Source organism: Kogia breviceps, chromosome 4, assembly GCF_026419965.1.
Source record: "Kogia breviceps isolate mKogBre1 chromosome 4, mKogBre1 haplotype 1, whole genome shotgun sequence".
Taxonomy (NCBI): Eukaryota; Metazoa; Chordata; class Mammalia; order Artiodactyla; family Physeteridae; genus Kogia; species Kogia breviceps.
In genome coordinates, this window is record NC_081313.1 from 44,394,692 (window position 1) to 44,411,470 (window position 16,779).

At 39.0% G+C, this 16,779-nt stretch overlaps 1 long non-coding RNA gene across 1 annotated transcript in view; it reads left to right on the forward strand.

The window, feature by feature from the left end:
- The first annotated feature begins 1,371 nt into the window (after positions 1 to 1,371).
- The window catches only part of LOC136793999 (uncharacterized), a 176,868-nt gene continuing 161,460 nt past the window's right edge, over positions 1,372 to 16,779 (forward strand). The window contains exon 1 of the long non-coding RNA XR_010840146.1: positions 1,372 to 1,442. This is a non-coding gene — a long non-coding RNA (uncharacterized lncRNA). The remainder of the gene's footprint in view (positions 1,443 to 16,779) is intronic.

Genomic DNA, 16,779 nt, shown 5'->3' on the forward strand with positions numbered 1-16,779 from the left:
ATCAGCCATGTTAGCAGCATCTTGTTTTTATGTTCAGAGTGACTTGGACTTACTTCTGTTTAAACAAATACAATTACCATTCCATTGGATTCATTTGGTGGAGAATTTAACTTAAAATGTAAGAACAAAAAGAATAGGGGTTGGAGGTGAGCTAGAATTTTACGATTTTCAGTATCATGTGAATACTGCCAACTCATTTTTTTGCCAACTTAATTTTAACCAATATAAAGTTCACAAAATAAAAATAAAATCAGTGTCCAGAATTGTGAATATTGGAATGAAAGTGAGGATCCAGTACTGTTGATTCCCCCCTCTTTGAAGCAGAATAGCTTTGCTGAAAAATGAAGTATATCAGGAACTCAAATTTAAGGGAAAATAAAAGACCGACAGGTTCTTTCAACATTTTTCTCCCTTTCTTAGCATGTAATTAAATATAACACATCAGTTTGAGTTGTCAGCCATTAGCTCAGCCATAATCATTTTTAGTTAGGAAAGCATGTTGAGTTCTTCTCTCATGTCTCCCACATAACCCATAGAAGTACTCAATAAATCCTTGTTAAATTTGACTTTTTTCACACTGCAGTAGGATTTAACTAAGTTTGGAAGATCTGCTACACTGGTACCATTTCCGGTCTAGACAGAGACCAGAGACTGTCTCATATTTTAATTTCAAATAAAAGTGTATTTGCATATTAAATGAGAAAGCAAGCTTTCAGAGAGTTGTTTAGGTACTTCCTCTAGATCCATGCTTTTGAAAAACATGCAATAGAAAACAATAGCTAGAACATAGTGAGAGGGCAGAAGGCAGTAAGGTCAGAGACGACAGAGGTGGCTTGCAGATTGAGTAGGGGCTTATCGGTAATGAAAACCATTCGGGTTTTTAATCAAGGCGAGATGGAAAGCCAGTGGAGGATTAGAACAGAGGAAACAGAATGTGCACTGAAGAGAGAGAACCAAATACGTGGGAGCCCTAAATAGTTCCGCACTTGGCCACAGCATCACATACTTGGGAGAATCAGCTAAGACATAGACTGGAAAGCGCCTATTGATTTTAAGAGCTCCTGGTTGTTCTTACCAATTTCCTTGGACTGGAGAGAGAAGGAGGCAGGGATCATTGAGTTAAGGGGTGGTTTGCAGAGCCTCAGATCTTTTAGAGGCGTTTCAGGGACCGACTGGATAAGCAGGAGTAGAAGGATTCTGTGCTCACCAACCCCTCTTCCAACCAGCGAAGTTGTGCTCTTGTTATTTTTGGTCTTAGGATTTCACATAAGCTTTCACTTGAAAAGCAGTGCTCTGTTGCTTTTTTAAAAAGTGTTAAAAATAAAAATAAAGGGGAAGAAAATTAAGATACCCGTGTGGATGATCCTTTCAAGACAGGTGGCTGAGAAAGGAGAGATGTAGCAGTCCTGGGTGTGGTCGGGGATGGCGGATCTGGAGACAAGGTAGAAGTATTTCTTTTGTTAAGATAGAACCACAATAAGCTTGCTTTTAGGTTGATAAGAAAGAACCGTTAGTGTGACAGTTTCATAGAAAGGATGATGGGAAAGAATGGGTAATGACTGAGGTCCTATTGCAGATAGGAGGGGGTTGAGTCCATAGCAGACATTAATAGATGTGCATTGTTTTCAGCTTAAAAGCGGTAAGGGGAAAAGCTCAAGGATTTCCTTTGATTATTTTGTTCCATTTAGGCTCTAAGTAAACATTTAAATAAGCACATTTCTTCAGAAAGTTAATTCTCATATCTAGTTATTGTCCTGGTACTTTAGTCAAGATACTAGATTCTTAGATTATTTTTCTCTTTAAGGCATAAACCTTGAGAGGAAGAATCTTGGTTAAGTAAGCCATCTATCTGCAAACTCAATTTGACCAAAGGTCAACACTATTTATGGTTGTAATAGGAATGTATTGAACAAATATTGAAATCTGCTTTCATCTGCTTTCTTTGGTATAGACTCCCAGGGCAGGTTGAGTTTTTGAAATGCCAAATCACTATTGCAGTCTTCAGGACAGATGAAAAAAATTTATATATTTTTTCCTTAGAATCTCAGGTAAGGAAATTCTATTATCTACTTTAAAACTAACTCTAGCCATTAGCAAGGTTTCCAGTCAAGAGGAAACGATCTCATTACTAAACTGGTTGTGTGTTGCTGCCAATTTAGTAGATTTCCTCAAACTTCAGAGGAGGTGGAGAATAGCCACTCACCGTCTTCTGTCTGTACAGAATCATGGGCCGCAGAGACCTCATTCTTGCTGCCGAGGTAGCATGCACAGCAAGCACAGTCAGATAATTGCTTCCTCTCATCCCCGTGTCATCTGTTGTTGCTGAAATAGCTGAAATCAACTGTGATTTGGGGCCTGCTACTCAAAGTGTAGCCTGAAGACAGTAACATCAACATTACTTCTGGGTCTTGTCAGAATCTTCTGAATAAGGTTCTTCGAACAGGATCCTTAAGTAATTCATGTGGACATTAAAGTGTAGGAATCATTGCTTTGGGATATCCTTTGGAATCATTACATACAGGCTGGCTGGATTTCAGAATTCCTCTCCCCACTGGGTAGTGCCTTTCTCTTTTGCATCTTTGGATTTCTAGTGCCTAGCACAGTGCCTGGCACTTGGCCCTTTGATTTCCTTTAATTCCACAGCTCAATCCATGTCTACTGGATGAGTGAGTTACAGAATCAGCACAGTGTCATAGTATAATCCTACTGGCACCATAAGAAATTCATATGAACAATTTCTCTGAATCTAGCTTTGACTATAATCAATATTTTAGGCTATATATCATGAAATAGAAAATGCTGCTCTAAATTGAGGACCTCTTTATTTCACCTGGAATGGTCTCCTTTTTTATTCTAAGCAGCTCTGCATCTCCACATTCCTATTTTTTCTGGGATTCAGCTTATCTTGTGCTATTTAATCTGTTTTTTTCCTCTCTCACTTTCCTTTTGTCCCAGGTGACTGATGCAGGTGGAATGAGGCCCTTTTTGAGTTATTCTTGTATCTGTCTTTTCCTTTTAGTGTCAACAAGGTGACTCTTCAGAGGCTTAAGGTGGGTGAAATGAGGAATACAGAGGGCTTTCTTCTTTCATCAACGTCTTCAGGAGGTTTTTCCATGATTGCAACAATAGTATTGATTTTACATGTTGTGTGCTCTGAGCAGTATGATAAATAAGGCCTTAGCATTATAGATAATGTTTTCTTATTTTTAAACTATTTATATGTTTTTAATTCACAAACACTCTACTATTGCATGCTTTGGAAGGAAAAGTGACAATCTTTCCTTAGGACATTTCTGCTTTGCCCTTCTGCTTGTTTCCTTTATAGTCATACTGCAGAATGTTCAAGTGTAGAAGGTTTTGTGCAATAACGAAGATAAATTATTCCTGCTAGGCACAAAGAAAGTTATTTTACCTGTTGCATAAATTGAAAAGAAACAAAGAATACCCTTTGGCTTTAACTTGTCAGCAAGAGCTCAGGAGAAAGGAGTTTCCTAACAAGTTGAAGAGGTGTTTCTAAAACATCTGTCAACACTAAGGTGAGACGAAGATTGGTACTGGTATAAAACAGAGCTCAGTTTTGACCTCCAATTTCAGCAAAATCAGTAGGGAAGGCAAATGATAGCTAGAGTGGTGGCTTTCCTAGTCTACTGGGGAGAGGCTCAGGTGAAATGTTGAAAAGACTCTAACTTTCAAATGTTTTCAGTGTATTCTTGTTGTGTAAATCTCCTGTGTGTATATTTCCTAGGAGGGGTTAAAGTGGGAGAAGATAAAAGATTTTTTTGTGGTTGCCAAAAGTGAGGTAAGAAAACTGGGACTTTAGGAGAGCGAATAGGCCGTATCCTTGAGTCAAATGCAAGATAGTCAAGTGTCACTGCAGATCCTTATCAGGAGAGAAACTACTCATGCTTTCTGAAGTGATGGCAGGTTGCATTCTGCTACAAACATCCATAGCAGTCTCCCCTCAGTGAACATCCCGAAGGACAAAACAGTTCTTAACTGAGTAAAAAACACCGTCCAGAGTGTCAATGAAACATGTAGGAGATGATTTTTAAAATATCTCCTCAATCTGGGAACTCTTAAGTAGACATAGAACAAATATGTTTAGTGAAATCTGTGCTCCAACCCAGAAGCAACCTAGAGAGAGGTAAACTGACATCCCTTACATTTTTAATTTATATTTTTACTGCAGAAAATGAAAAGCGTTGCATATCTCCCAGTCAGTGAAAGTTTGTGAGTTCTATTTTCTTTTTATGGCTTGTACGTTGGAAGAATGATTCTGAGGTCACCCTGGGCCAGACTCTACATCTGATCCCTTGGAACCAGGAATTTTTCCCCATTAGCCAGAGTGAGCAACTCTTCCCCTGGCAGTGGGACTTTTAAAACATTCTTTTAGATTTGGTTGATTTTAGTCTTGTGATAATGTTTTATTTTTTTAAAAGAAAAAGCAGTAATAACGTGTTTTGGCCTCAAATTGTTTTTCTCCTTGACTCCATTCCAACTTGGATTCTTCCCAGGAAGCTTGTCTAGAGGTGTGGAAACCAAGGTATACGCGGTCAAATTTTAGTACCGACTTTAGGTTAGTTAGAGCTCTTTGAGATTTAGTGGGAGAGACGGTGTGAGCAGACTCTGGACAGTTAGAATACAAACTAACCTTACTAACCCCATGCTCTTTTCCTGAGAAATATCTATTGTCTGCATGGAAAAATTACAGATCCTTTTTCTCTTTCTTTCTTTTTTTAAATCTCACACTCCTTTCAGAAGTTACCTTTTCTCTAAATACCACAGCTCAGGTGATCTATGACACACGCTTATTTCAAGGTTCATCTCTCTGTAACTCATTAGGTAAAGGACATTTCAATCTCTCAGAGTCCTTCATCTCTTCAGGGGAAGGAAAGGCCTCCTTTAAAATAGTAAATGAGGGGATTTGTGGCAAGACAAAAATATTTTTTAAGGCCTTCTTTTGTCACTTAGGTCAGTTTTAAGGCCATTAATCCTTCGATTTATGTTTGGGGATAAGAGAACAAAGGAATCAAACTCAGTTGGAATTGGTTTCCACATGGATTATCAAATACAGACATCAGAACATTTGTAATTGCACGTTTGTGTAGCCTGTTGATAAAGGGAGAGAGCTTTGTGCTGTGATTCCCTGACTCCTTCCACCTATGTCTTCTCAAACTGATTTTAGCACTTACTTCCAAAACCAGGTGAAGTATCAAAATATTTTCAAGGAGACCGGTGACAGTTCAGAGTGATTGGTGACAGGGACTTGTGACAGTCTTTCCTTGCCAGCGTCCACTACCCTCCCACGGAGCTGGTGCCTTCTAAGCCCTTCCACTGTGCTTGCTGATTGCTCCTAATGTCATCCTAATCAAGTTGCTCTGAAATAGCCTGGTCATCCTCCGTCTTCTCTAACTCCAGGATGAGAACAGCTGCACTACTTTTACGCAGGGCCTGGTGTGTCCAAGGGCTTTAAGTAATAAGTGCTGAATTAACAAGGAGGAAACAAAGAAACGGGACTGATAGAAAAAGTGTGGGAGGCATGTAGACTTTGAAAACTGCACTTAGGTCACTTCCAGAAGTAGAAAAGGAGAGAAAACCAAGGCTTTGCTTGAACAGATTTTCTTCTCATTCTACATAACAACTCCTACAAGTTTGAATCTGTGTTCTATTTGGGAGGTAATGTGGACATGGCTATTTGGAGGCCCATAGAAGGTAGCCTACCAGCTAAGGGCAAGGCTTCTACGCATGACTTGCACACATTCCATAAGATACTAAACAGAATCCAAGGCTTTGTGTTAATCTCCTTTCTCCTTTGCCATATGCTTGAACAAGGCAGCAGTCCAGTTTTCCAACCTTGTTATTCTTTCTTGTCCCAGGGTGCTACATTCCAGGCTCGTTCTCAAAACCCTTGCCTCTGCTTTTCTTCCTCTAAGCAGCTGCCCTTCTTGCTAATTTCTTTGACCTCCTCAACTGTACAAAGGTTGCCTGTCTGCTGCACTATCCAAGTCGATTTGTGCAGTGAGCAAAGGCGCACACTCTCTGTTAGTGCTCTCAAATCTGTGTTCAAGAATGCTGGGACAGTAGACTGTCTTCAGGGTCAGGCAGTGAAGCAAGTAATTCCCTGGAATGTTTTCCAAGATTCGATTGTTAAAGTCCAGTTTTTCATTAATGGCTCTGAATGGTTATAATTGGAATTTTAAAATTCTTTTCTCTCTTGCTCTCTCTCTCTTGCTCTCTCTCTCTCTCTCTGTGTGTGTGTGTGTGTGTGTGTGTGTGTGTGTGTGTGTGTGTGTGTAGGGGCAGGGTGGAGGCATTGGCAGTATGAGTGAATGGGGGTGAAAACTGTGATTTCAAGATATTTGGGCTCTGAAGGCAAAAACTAGAAATAAAGTATCTTGCAAGGAAGAAAAAATGAACGATAACCGTGAGTTATATATTTCTAGGGCAATGCAGTTTTCACTTATAATTTGCTTAATAAACATTTGCTGAGACCTTTTCTATATCAGCTACTGTGCTAGGCACTGGACAGTAAGATATAGAACTTACCCTGTGGAGGCAACTACCTCAAGACAGGCTATTCAATATGATGCAGTGAATTCTGTAGTGGAAATACTTGTGAAGCACTATTGAAGAATAAGCATTAGATTGTAAACTTATTGAGGGCAGGGCCTGGGTCAAATTTACTTTTGTGAGCTCCGCCATTAGCTCAGTGCTTGGCACATAGTAAGTATTGTACTTGATAAATCTTTAATAATTAATTAAATGAATGAATGTTGTCCCTCTATTGATATTAATTATTTCCCTCCAGTTGTTTTATCGACTATCTCTCATTTTGATGTGTAGCTTTTTGTTTGTGAAACTTTTATAAATGTTTTGTATTTCCTTTATATTTCAGTCTTTATCTGGCAGCTAGTTTTAAATCAATGGTATTTATTGAAAAATGAATTTGTGGCCATTCAGTGCCTCAGCTTGCTATATTTAGAGTAAGCAGGTTGAAAATTTATTGGGGTAAAGAGAACAATTTTCAGATGTCAGTGTGCTGCAGATGACCTTCACATGTGGTTCTCACATTTGGTTGGGATGATGTAGGGAAAGAAGGCTAAAGGAATACTTTGGGTCACTCTTTAAAAATACACACAAGAAAACCACGCAGTGACATTCATGCCAATATAAAGTGAAACTTTATTCTTGATGAAATGGTCAGGTATCTTGAGTCAGATAACAAAGAGTAACATCCTCCTTCACCAGTTTTGGAAATTATGAAATATTTTATAAATATAAATTTATCTATCTATCTACCTACCTATCTATCAGAATAAGAAATGAACATTCACTCAACTTAGAAATAGCAAATGTTTGCTACATGTCCCATCGCCCCTCACTCTGGGCCTCTTCCCTGTTTTATCCCCTATTACTCAAGGCTAATCACTATTCTGAAAGTGGAGCATGGATAACTAAGTTGTGGTATATTTATGAATGGAAATCATACAGTAGTGAAAAAGCATGAACTACTGATTCACACGTCAGTATGACTGAGCCTCAAAAACCCTGTTGAGTGAAGAGCAAGTCATAGAAAAATGTATACAATGACACCATTTATATTAGCTCAAATTTCAAAATCATATAAAATGTAACAATATGTCATTTGCAGATGCATAAATATATAGTAAGATTGTAATAAAAAACCATCATTTTTAAACATTGAATTTTTCTTAAAATTTTCTTTGATCTCTAGAAGATACTTGTGGTTACATTAGGTCATATTTAAGCAAACAGAAAGACACCTTTATTCATTATGCTGGATGAATGGATAGGATGGAATTCCTATGGACAAATTAAATGAAAATTTAGTAGCTTCAGGGATTATTCATCTATTATTTGGGTTTTGTCTCAAATTTAAGCAACATCACAGGATGTTTCTCAAAGGTACACCTACTTGCTACAGTTCTTTTTCTAGAACTATTAAACTTAAAACATCGGCCTAAAGGCCTCAATGACTGATCTTCACTTTGGCTCATTATATTTGTGGCAAAATTTTAGAAAACTAGACAACTAGTTAAGGTAAACCTTAACTAGTAATAGTGTGAACAAAATAGAGGAAATATCGAATAATGAGTAGACTGGAGCAGAAAAACACAGGTTATTAGTTCAGTGTAAATTGCCTTATAAATTAAATGTTCAAAATACTTTCATGTGCCAAGCTCTGTGATGTGTCCTTTTCTTCATTAATCTTTACAACCCCTTTAAGTTAATCATTATTATCCCTGCTTTGCAAATTAGGATATTGATACTTGGAGGGATTAAATTACTTGTCAAAAGTCATAAAGTTGGTACATGACAAGGCCAGGCTTCTAACTCAGATTCATTTGATTTTTCAACTCCTTGCTTTTTCCAAAAACATTGCTTATTTAAGAGGAATAAAATGAGCTTGATTTTAGGTATGTGGTGTGCTCTTGATTAAAGTATCAAGTGAAATAAATAAATGCCAATTTAGAAATATTGGAGCATCCTGGTCAAATCATCATATAGATAGGAAGCTGTTATCAATTAAATAGTCTTTATTTATCTGCCAAAACATGTAGCCCTGAGACCTAGACACTTACGGGACCAGGACTGAGATGTGGAATCAGAAGATCTGCATTCCTCTCTGTCAATGATTAGTTGGAATCATGATGGCACATTAAGAGTCTGATGATCAATTTATTCATCTGTACGATCAGAATAATAATACCTGCTCTTATTTGCTGTTTGTTTATTCATTCTCTTTTATCCTCAGTTCCACGTCCATTCCCTTCCCCCTCAATCTTATAGGCACCCATTCTAATGTGGTTGATGTTCATCCTTTTATTTGTGTTATAAAATCTGAACTGAAATTTCGTGTGTGTGGTTGTCATTAGGACTCTCCATTGTACTCTGGTTTCCCCCTTCTAGGTCGGCTTCCTTGAGATTGGGCATGGCCATGTGACTTGTTTTGGCAATGAAACATCTATGTAATCAATGTGTGTCATTTCTGAGTGGAAGCCTTTGAGAGCCAGGGCATGATTCACCTCACTTCCTTCTCCTACTGAGGTAGCCGGTGGTGGTTCTAGATGGTACATGGTCCATCAGCCTGAGCCCCTACATAAGGACAATGCTTGATAGAGTGTGCATATATTTTTAATTTACATTAATGGTAAATTCACCGTTTTATACTGTTTCAGTGTTGCTAGTCAGCACTATCTCAAGATATTTAATACCATTTATATAAAATATGATAACATTAAAAAATACTATGCACATTTTATGGATACACATGCAGACATATTCCTAAAGTATACTTCAAGCCTAGGCGTATGAGGCAGGTGGTACACCTGGGAAACTAAACCAGAGGAATTGACCTTTGATTTACCCTTACACTAAGCTTCATAAATGTACAGAGGTTGTTGACAGCTTCTTGCACAGGCAAGTAGCCCTGTGGGGAAGGGGACCTGAAAATTACCGTCAGGAATTCTTACCTTGATCTTGAGCATATAGGGAGCTGGGGGAAATGTAAGGTCTAGGGAACTTATCCTTACAATGGGGACTTAAATATGAATAGCATGGATTTTAAACAAATATAAAAAGTCATTTCTCCAGCAGGCTCCATTGACAGTGTTTGAACACTCTGAATTTAAAAGTATTACTTAGAATGCAAAGAACTGGAATTGTACTTTATGGTGTGAAGAACCACTCCAGTCCCTGCTTCTTTGATGACACTGGTGGGTACTATGCCTCAGCCCTGCAGGATAAAAAAAAGGGTTGAAACATTGCCAATATTACAAAGAGCCACTAACCTAAGCCAAGGGATGTCTTCTACTGATAACTAAGGCAAGATATGGATTTTCATTACGTTGCTATTAGTAATTATCTGTTGGAACAGTGCTCTGTGTCTATTCCAATGAGCTGGGCAACGTTGATTTATTTCTGTAACTTTATATCCACCCTAAGCAGTGTTCTGAAGGTGAGTTTCTTTGTCTTGGTTTAAACTTTTTATTATTTTTATTATTTTTTTAAAGATTTATTATTTGTGTATTTTATTTGTTTTTGACTGCATCGGGTCTTATTTGCAGCATGCGGGATCTTCGTTGAGGCATGGGAGATCTTTCATTGTGGTGCATGGGCTTCTCTCTAGTTGTGGCGTGAGGGTTTTCTCTCTCTAGTTGTGGTGCGCAAGCTCCAGGGCACATGGGCTCTGTAGTTTGCGGCACGCAGGCTCTCTAGTTGAGGTGCACGAGCTCAGTAGTTGTGGCACACAGGCTTAGTTGCCCCGCGGCATGTGGGATCTTAGTTCCCTGACCAGGGATCGAACCCACGTTCCCTGCATTGTAAGGCGGATTCTTTACCACTGGACCGCCAGGGAAGTCCCTAAACTTTTTAAAGTCTCAGCTGTTGTCTAAATAAAGAGTAACCGCACTCTGCTTGTCCTGACATAGTTGGGTCTTTCAGGTCTACATCACGCCTCTGCGATTCATACAGTGGAACTTATGAAGCTGATTCCGTTCTAGGTTGCTGCTCAGAATCTTCCCACCCTCCCATGAGGAGAGGATGGTCCCTTCATTAGACACCTGCTGCTTGTGCTTGCCTACACCCCGCTGTCTCTGGCCACCTTCCTTATTCTCCTTCTGCTCTGTTGGCCTTGAGTCTTCTTCCCCATTTTCATCTCAGATAGCTACCCCCGCCTTTTACTCTTGTTTGGGTAAAACTTCCACTTCTAGGTTTTGTCCCAACCTTGTTACTCAGAATTTGGTCAAAAGACCAGGAAACATCAGCAATACCTGGGCTTATTGTACATCGAATATCAGGCCCCACCCTAGACCTACTGAATCAGAATCGGCATTTTTAAAGAGACCCCCCAGGTGATTTATATACATATTAGAGTATGAGAAGCTGCTCTAACTCCATCCCCTCATTCTGGGCTCTGTGTTAGTGTTCTATCAGCTAGAGGACTATCATGAGAGGCCTTTTCATGAAGTAAGGAATTGTGTATTGTCATTTGCACTGTATTTGTGTGTTTTTTCATTTCTGTTTTTCCTCTTGGGTGTGTCTGATTCATTTGTTACCTGTTTAGGACCTGATATTATTAAAACTCTGATGAAACTGCTTATGGGTGTACTTGTACTTGTTAATTAGTACTTTGGTTTCTTTCTCTCTCTCTCTCTCTCTCTCTCTCTCTCACACACACACACACACACACACACAGACACACACACACACATTTCAAGGAGGGCTTTGGCTAGAAGAAGAGTTCTATCTCAGATCCACACAGCACAAAGACATCTTCAGAAGTAACAGACTAGAACACTCTATTAAAGGTCTCATGATGTATTTTCTACCCACTCTCAGAATACAGAAAGCTTTTGTTTCTAGTTGATTTTGCAGCTCTCTCAGAGCTTAGTCCGGTGTGTGAGCTGCCTAGGGTTGCATGTTTTATATTTAGGAGTCATTCTCTCCTCCTATTCATTGGATTTAGCTGATTGTTTGTAACTTGTCTGACTCATGCTTGATCTAATTTATATTTTTATTGTAAACACTTGAGAATCTTACATAATCATTTTCTCTGCCATACTGTTGCTAGCATTATTTTTTAAAGCAAATTTTCTACAGGACAGTAAAGTTTAAATTATTGCATTCAAAGCGTTCTTATGGAAAGAAATTCAGAGAACACTATGTATAGAGATCTGATGGATTACTTGATACTTCCATTTGTTAGTTCTCTTGAGGGAAAAGAAACTTAATTTTCTGCAATCACTCTGTCAGCTCCCAATTTGCATTAATGTGATAAGCATCTCAGTATTGAATTGGGTTCCATTTTATGTGCACCATTTAAGTCTGTGAACAAAGAAAATTACACCAACCTCAATTCCAACTTTAGGAGATTTCAATTAAAATGAGTAAGTTACTTCTGATAATCGCCCATAACTCAGTGCCGTGTAGTGCAGATTTTACTGTGCTGTTCTTTTGTTGGTTTCAATCTGTGAAGAACTTGGGACACTCACTTCCCTGCCTCCATTGGCCTCTTGCTTCCCGGATTGTTTTCCTTCTTCTCTAGCAGCTCCTGCTGTGCCTCATCTCTCGTTCTTAGGCTCATCTTCCTCTACCTAGGCATTGTTTTAGACAATTCCTTAATTTCAATCCTAGACCTCCTTCTCTTTCACTGCATAGTCTCTCTCTAGGCAATATCTTCCATTTCCATGGCTTCAAATACACCTATGTGTAGATGACGTATAGATGCCTTTTGTTTTCCTTTTTCTTCCAACCTTTCATCTGAGCTCCAGGCTTAAATATCCAGTGCCTACATATATCTCCACTTGGATGATTCAAGGAGAACTCAAACTCAGTATGTCTAAAACTGAATTCATGATTGTCCCTCCATATCTACATGTAGCTGGGGAACCTCTGTGCAAATTCCTTTGGGTTTGTGTTCTCCCTTGGCTTATATGAGTTGTGGGATGAGACTCCCTTTAACCGTTACTGGACCACTGAAGGAAATGCTAAAGGACATGCTTTCCCAAGCTGGAAAAGGGTGAAGCAGAAGGTCGGATGCTGTTGGTGCCTGTCCCACATATTCCTGCCTGTCCCAAAGTCACTTGCAGAGGCTTCCCATGTATGCCAGTGACTTCCTTTGCCTCTCTGTCTGAGTGTTTTCTCTACACCCAAAGCAGTACTTCAGGAAATTTGGGAAGGTTGGGGATGTAATACACTGGGAACGACCCCTAATCAAAATGAAGTTGGAGTTGGTAGATGAATATCCCAGTTTCCTCACCTCTTGGAAGGAGAATTTTGAGCTGTGTTTCTCACCTTCTTCCAAAGGTCCCCAGCAGGCTCGGATCCATGGCCCACAGCAATAACCCACCCATTAATGTACACTTTACTGGTTTTCTATTATTTCCTCTCTCACTTCCTCACTCCTCCCCTGAGCTTCTTGGTATCATCTCCAAAATAAGTGATTTTTCACAAAATTATTTTATTGGGATATGCTTTTGAGGAAACTCAGACTAAAGCATTCAGTATCACGGAGGACCAACAGCCCGCAGTGATGATCTCTTGCTTTCCTTTCCTCCAGTTAACATGTTTTGACTAAACTCTGTATGGGTGAGGTCACTGAGCATGCCCTTACCCAGCATTTGGGCATTTGGTTATGGAAACAGCACACAAAAGTGAGCTGGTGTGTTTGGCTGAAGAGTGTACATGTGAGTTTCTTGGCATTAGGTATAATCATTAGTGAAAGAACCTTAAAAAGGTAAGTAACCAGAGTGACAGCTCCTGGCCATCACTATTACATGGTTCTCTTCCAGCATAGTGTTTCCCAATAACAATGTCTACAGTAATGGAAATGTTCTATATCCACACTGGCCAATTTGGTAGCCCGTGGCTAATTAGCACTTGAGATGAGACTAATACAACTGAGGAATTGAATTTTAAATTTTATTTAATTTTAAGTAATTTAAACGTGACTTATGATATGTGGGATAAGACTCCCTTTAGATGGTTACTGGACCACTCCATTTTGGACAATGAAGTTCTAATGCTTCCCACCTAAGTGAGTGGTGCTGTTTTCCATTGCATGCTACGTAAGTCAGAAAACTGAGAGTCCACCCTAACAGTTCCCTCTTTCTCACATCCGATATACAATCACAAGGTCTTATTAACAACCACAAATTATCTCTAATCCCTTGGCCTCTTTCTATCCTCCCTGCCACCACTGAAACCCAAGCTACCATTTTCTCTCACTTTGACTACCAGAGTAGCCTTTTAGCATTTCCCCCTATACTCACTCTTGACTTTCTTTAATCTGTTCACTACGCTGTAGCTTTTCAAAATGCAAATACTCATCACCAAGTTGAAACATTTTAATGGTTTCAAATTGATTTTAGATTAAATTCCTGCACCCTTAACATGGCTTGTGGAAGCCTTGTGTGGCCCTTCCTACCTTTTTGGTATTTTGGGATGAATTCCTTATGAAGCAAAATACCAGGAAATGACAAAATTTTTATTTACTTCAATCATTAATCTACTAGAGTGCCATCTTTGTTATGAGAAAAAAACAACTTTACATATATGTATCTTCAGGTACCTAGCTCAAGAGTATTAATATTTTAAGGGAAATGATCTACTATGCCAGTTAGGGGTCTGTTTTTGACATGCTAACAGAAGAAAGCTCTGATAACCTAGTGTGTTGGTGATGCTGGAAGGGTTAGTGGTGGTGATGGGTGAGAAAATACTTATAAAAATGGAAGAAAAATGAAAACGTTTTGGGAAGAGTAGATTCAGAAGCGAATGAGAAAGACAGGAACTGAAAATGAGGTAGGCACAATTTGAGAGATGAGGAAATCAACTTTCCTAATAATCTTTAAAAATGAAGAGAATTCCCAAGTGAGATAGAGGAGGGTCTAGGATGGGTGAAGGTTAGCAGATGCCTGTTAGAGCCTTAACCTAGGTGAGTGGAGTTGTAGTTTAAGCAGAATAGGGAGAAAACCCTTGTCAATGGATTTATTCTAGAGAATAGTAGCCATGAAAGAGTTTCATCTTGAATTTAAGGGGGTTGACCTGGGGCCATATTGAAAAAATATATATATGTATAATAGCTATAGCTATATCTATATATCTTTATTTCACTGGAAGGATAAAAGAGAAATGAAGGGAAAAATAGATCTTATGTAAAAGAAAAAGTACTACATAGAAAAGACAATAAGGAATTAAGAGAGCCTTTTTCCTAGAAGGGGAGTAAAATAGGAAAACAAACAATGATAATCTAGAAGAGAGAATAAAAGTAAACTTGGGTTACACAAACGGGCTTATATGTATGTATTTAATTTATTTGATTTCTGTATAGTTTGAACTTCAACAAAATTCTATCATAATGAAAATAGGTATACATGAGATAACAGTACACACATGATCTTTCAGGGGTTACTGTGGGGAAACCCCAGGAGGTGCTTTTATAAGAGCAAAGGAAGTGACTTTTAGGGAAGAATTTCCTGAGAACCTAAATAGTGGCCACAGAGTATTTCTTAGTGAGACAAGATGAGAAGGTAACCTTTTCAGTACATTTCCCGTATCCATATTCTAGTTCATGCCAGTTGCCATGGTTTCCTTAGCTCCTAGTATCCTTCAGGGCAGCAGCCCATCCTCCTAAGGCAGTGGCCTGAGTTCCAGTCCAGAAGTCAGCTCTTCATCCCCTCTTCTTCAAAAAACTTATTTCCTTGCCTCTTTCCTGCAGGGCCTTTCAGGGGAATGACTTATGGTTAATAATTTAATCATTAAATAATCTATAATTACTGATTAATTTTTATACTGTTAACAGTGTGTTTTCCTACCACTCAAGGGAAGTCATATTTAAAGAGGGGCATCCTCGAGACATCAATACCTTAACCTAAAGGAAAGAATCAATAAAGAAAATCTCTGAACCAGAGGGTGTCAGTGCTGAGACTGGGAGGCTGAGAGGTTCACATGCCAAATCACATGTGCATCAATCAGCCTCTTGAGAACCAAACCCAGCTGCAACTACACAGCCAACTATCACTTTATTAACAGGACAATATTATTCCAAGAAATTCTTGTCTAGGAAGATGATATTAAAAATAACTTTATTACTTATTTCAGGAACTTCTGAAAAATCCATTTTTCTGAGCAGTGGACCACTCAGCTAGCTTCCTTATCCCTTCTCAGCACACTCGATCTCTCTATGAGGTTCACCTAAGAACTGACCACTCCTCAAGACTTCCTCCCAAATCTCACCTCACTCCACCTGTCTTAACAATGTTGTCATGACTTTTGTCCAACCCCAATCAAGCTCCCTCACCCCACCTTCCACCAATGAAAAATTCACCTAAACCAGACCTCAAACCTCATAAGTATCTTTGGTCTTGTCTTTCTCTGCTCCCCTCCAGGATGCTGCAGAACTCTCTCAAGGTAGTGGTCCTCCTTACTGCAGTAAGCAATAAACTTGTCTTTGCTGCAGCCACAGGTTTTGGGGGTAGTATTTTTGGGGAATCGGCAGTTGACACACTGGCCCCCAGTGGATGTTATAAATAGTGTTTTCAAAAATGTCACCCAGCAGATACTGTCTGGATATGATGTGGATTTTCTTAATAGAAAGGTGCAATGTTTGAAGATGCTCATGGACTTCCCAGTAGAAGACCTGGGATTAGAACACAGACATCTCAGCTGCTCAGGAACTATCTTAGAAGCCAGCAAAGAGTTGCCCTCTCCACTCACCTATAACCCGAGAGCACATCGCAGTGAAAGCTTTGAGGCATCAGAACTCTATTTAACTCTCATTTCATCCACTACTAACTATTGCCAGAAGAGATTTCTGTATAAGTATATACATAAAGGATGAAACATATTGGGTGTTTATGAAGGGTGAAAATGTGTTAATACATCAAATGTTTGTGTTAATACATCAAATGTTTACTTGTTTGTTTATAGTTAGCACTTAGGGTAGTGTCTTCACAGAGAGCATAGACCTATTAGAAAATTCACTAGGGCCCATTAAGATGTTTAAAGAGATGGGATTAATAATTGCGAAGAGTATCATATTCACACAAGTGCCATTTCTATTGCAAAGCATGAATGGTTTCCTGAGAGCAGAAGGAAGTTTTATTTAACTTTTTGGGATAACCAGTCCTCCGTAATCAAAATGCAGCCTGCCAAGTCCACAACTTTCTCTTCTTATTGTGTAAATACTTCTATGTCCGCTGATGCAATTCTGAAAAGTGTACTTACTGCTGATTTGAAAATGCCCCATGCTTATTTATA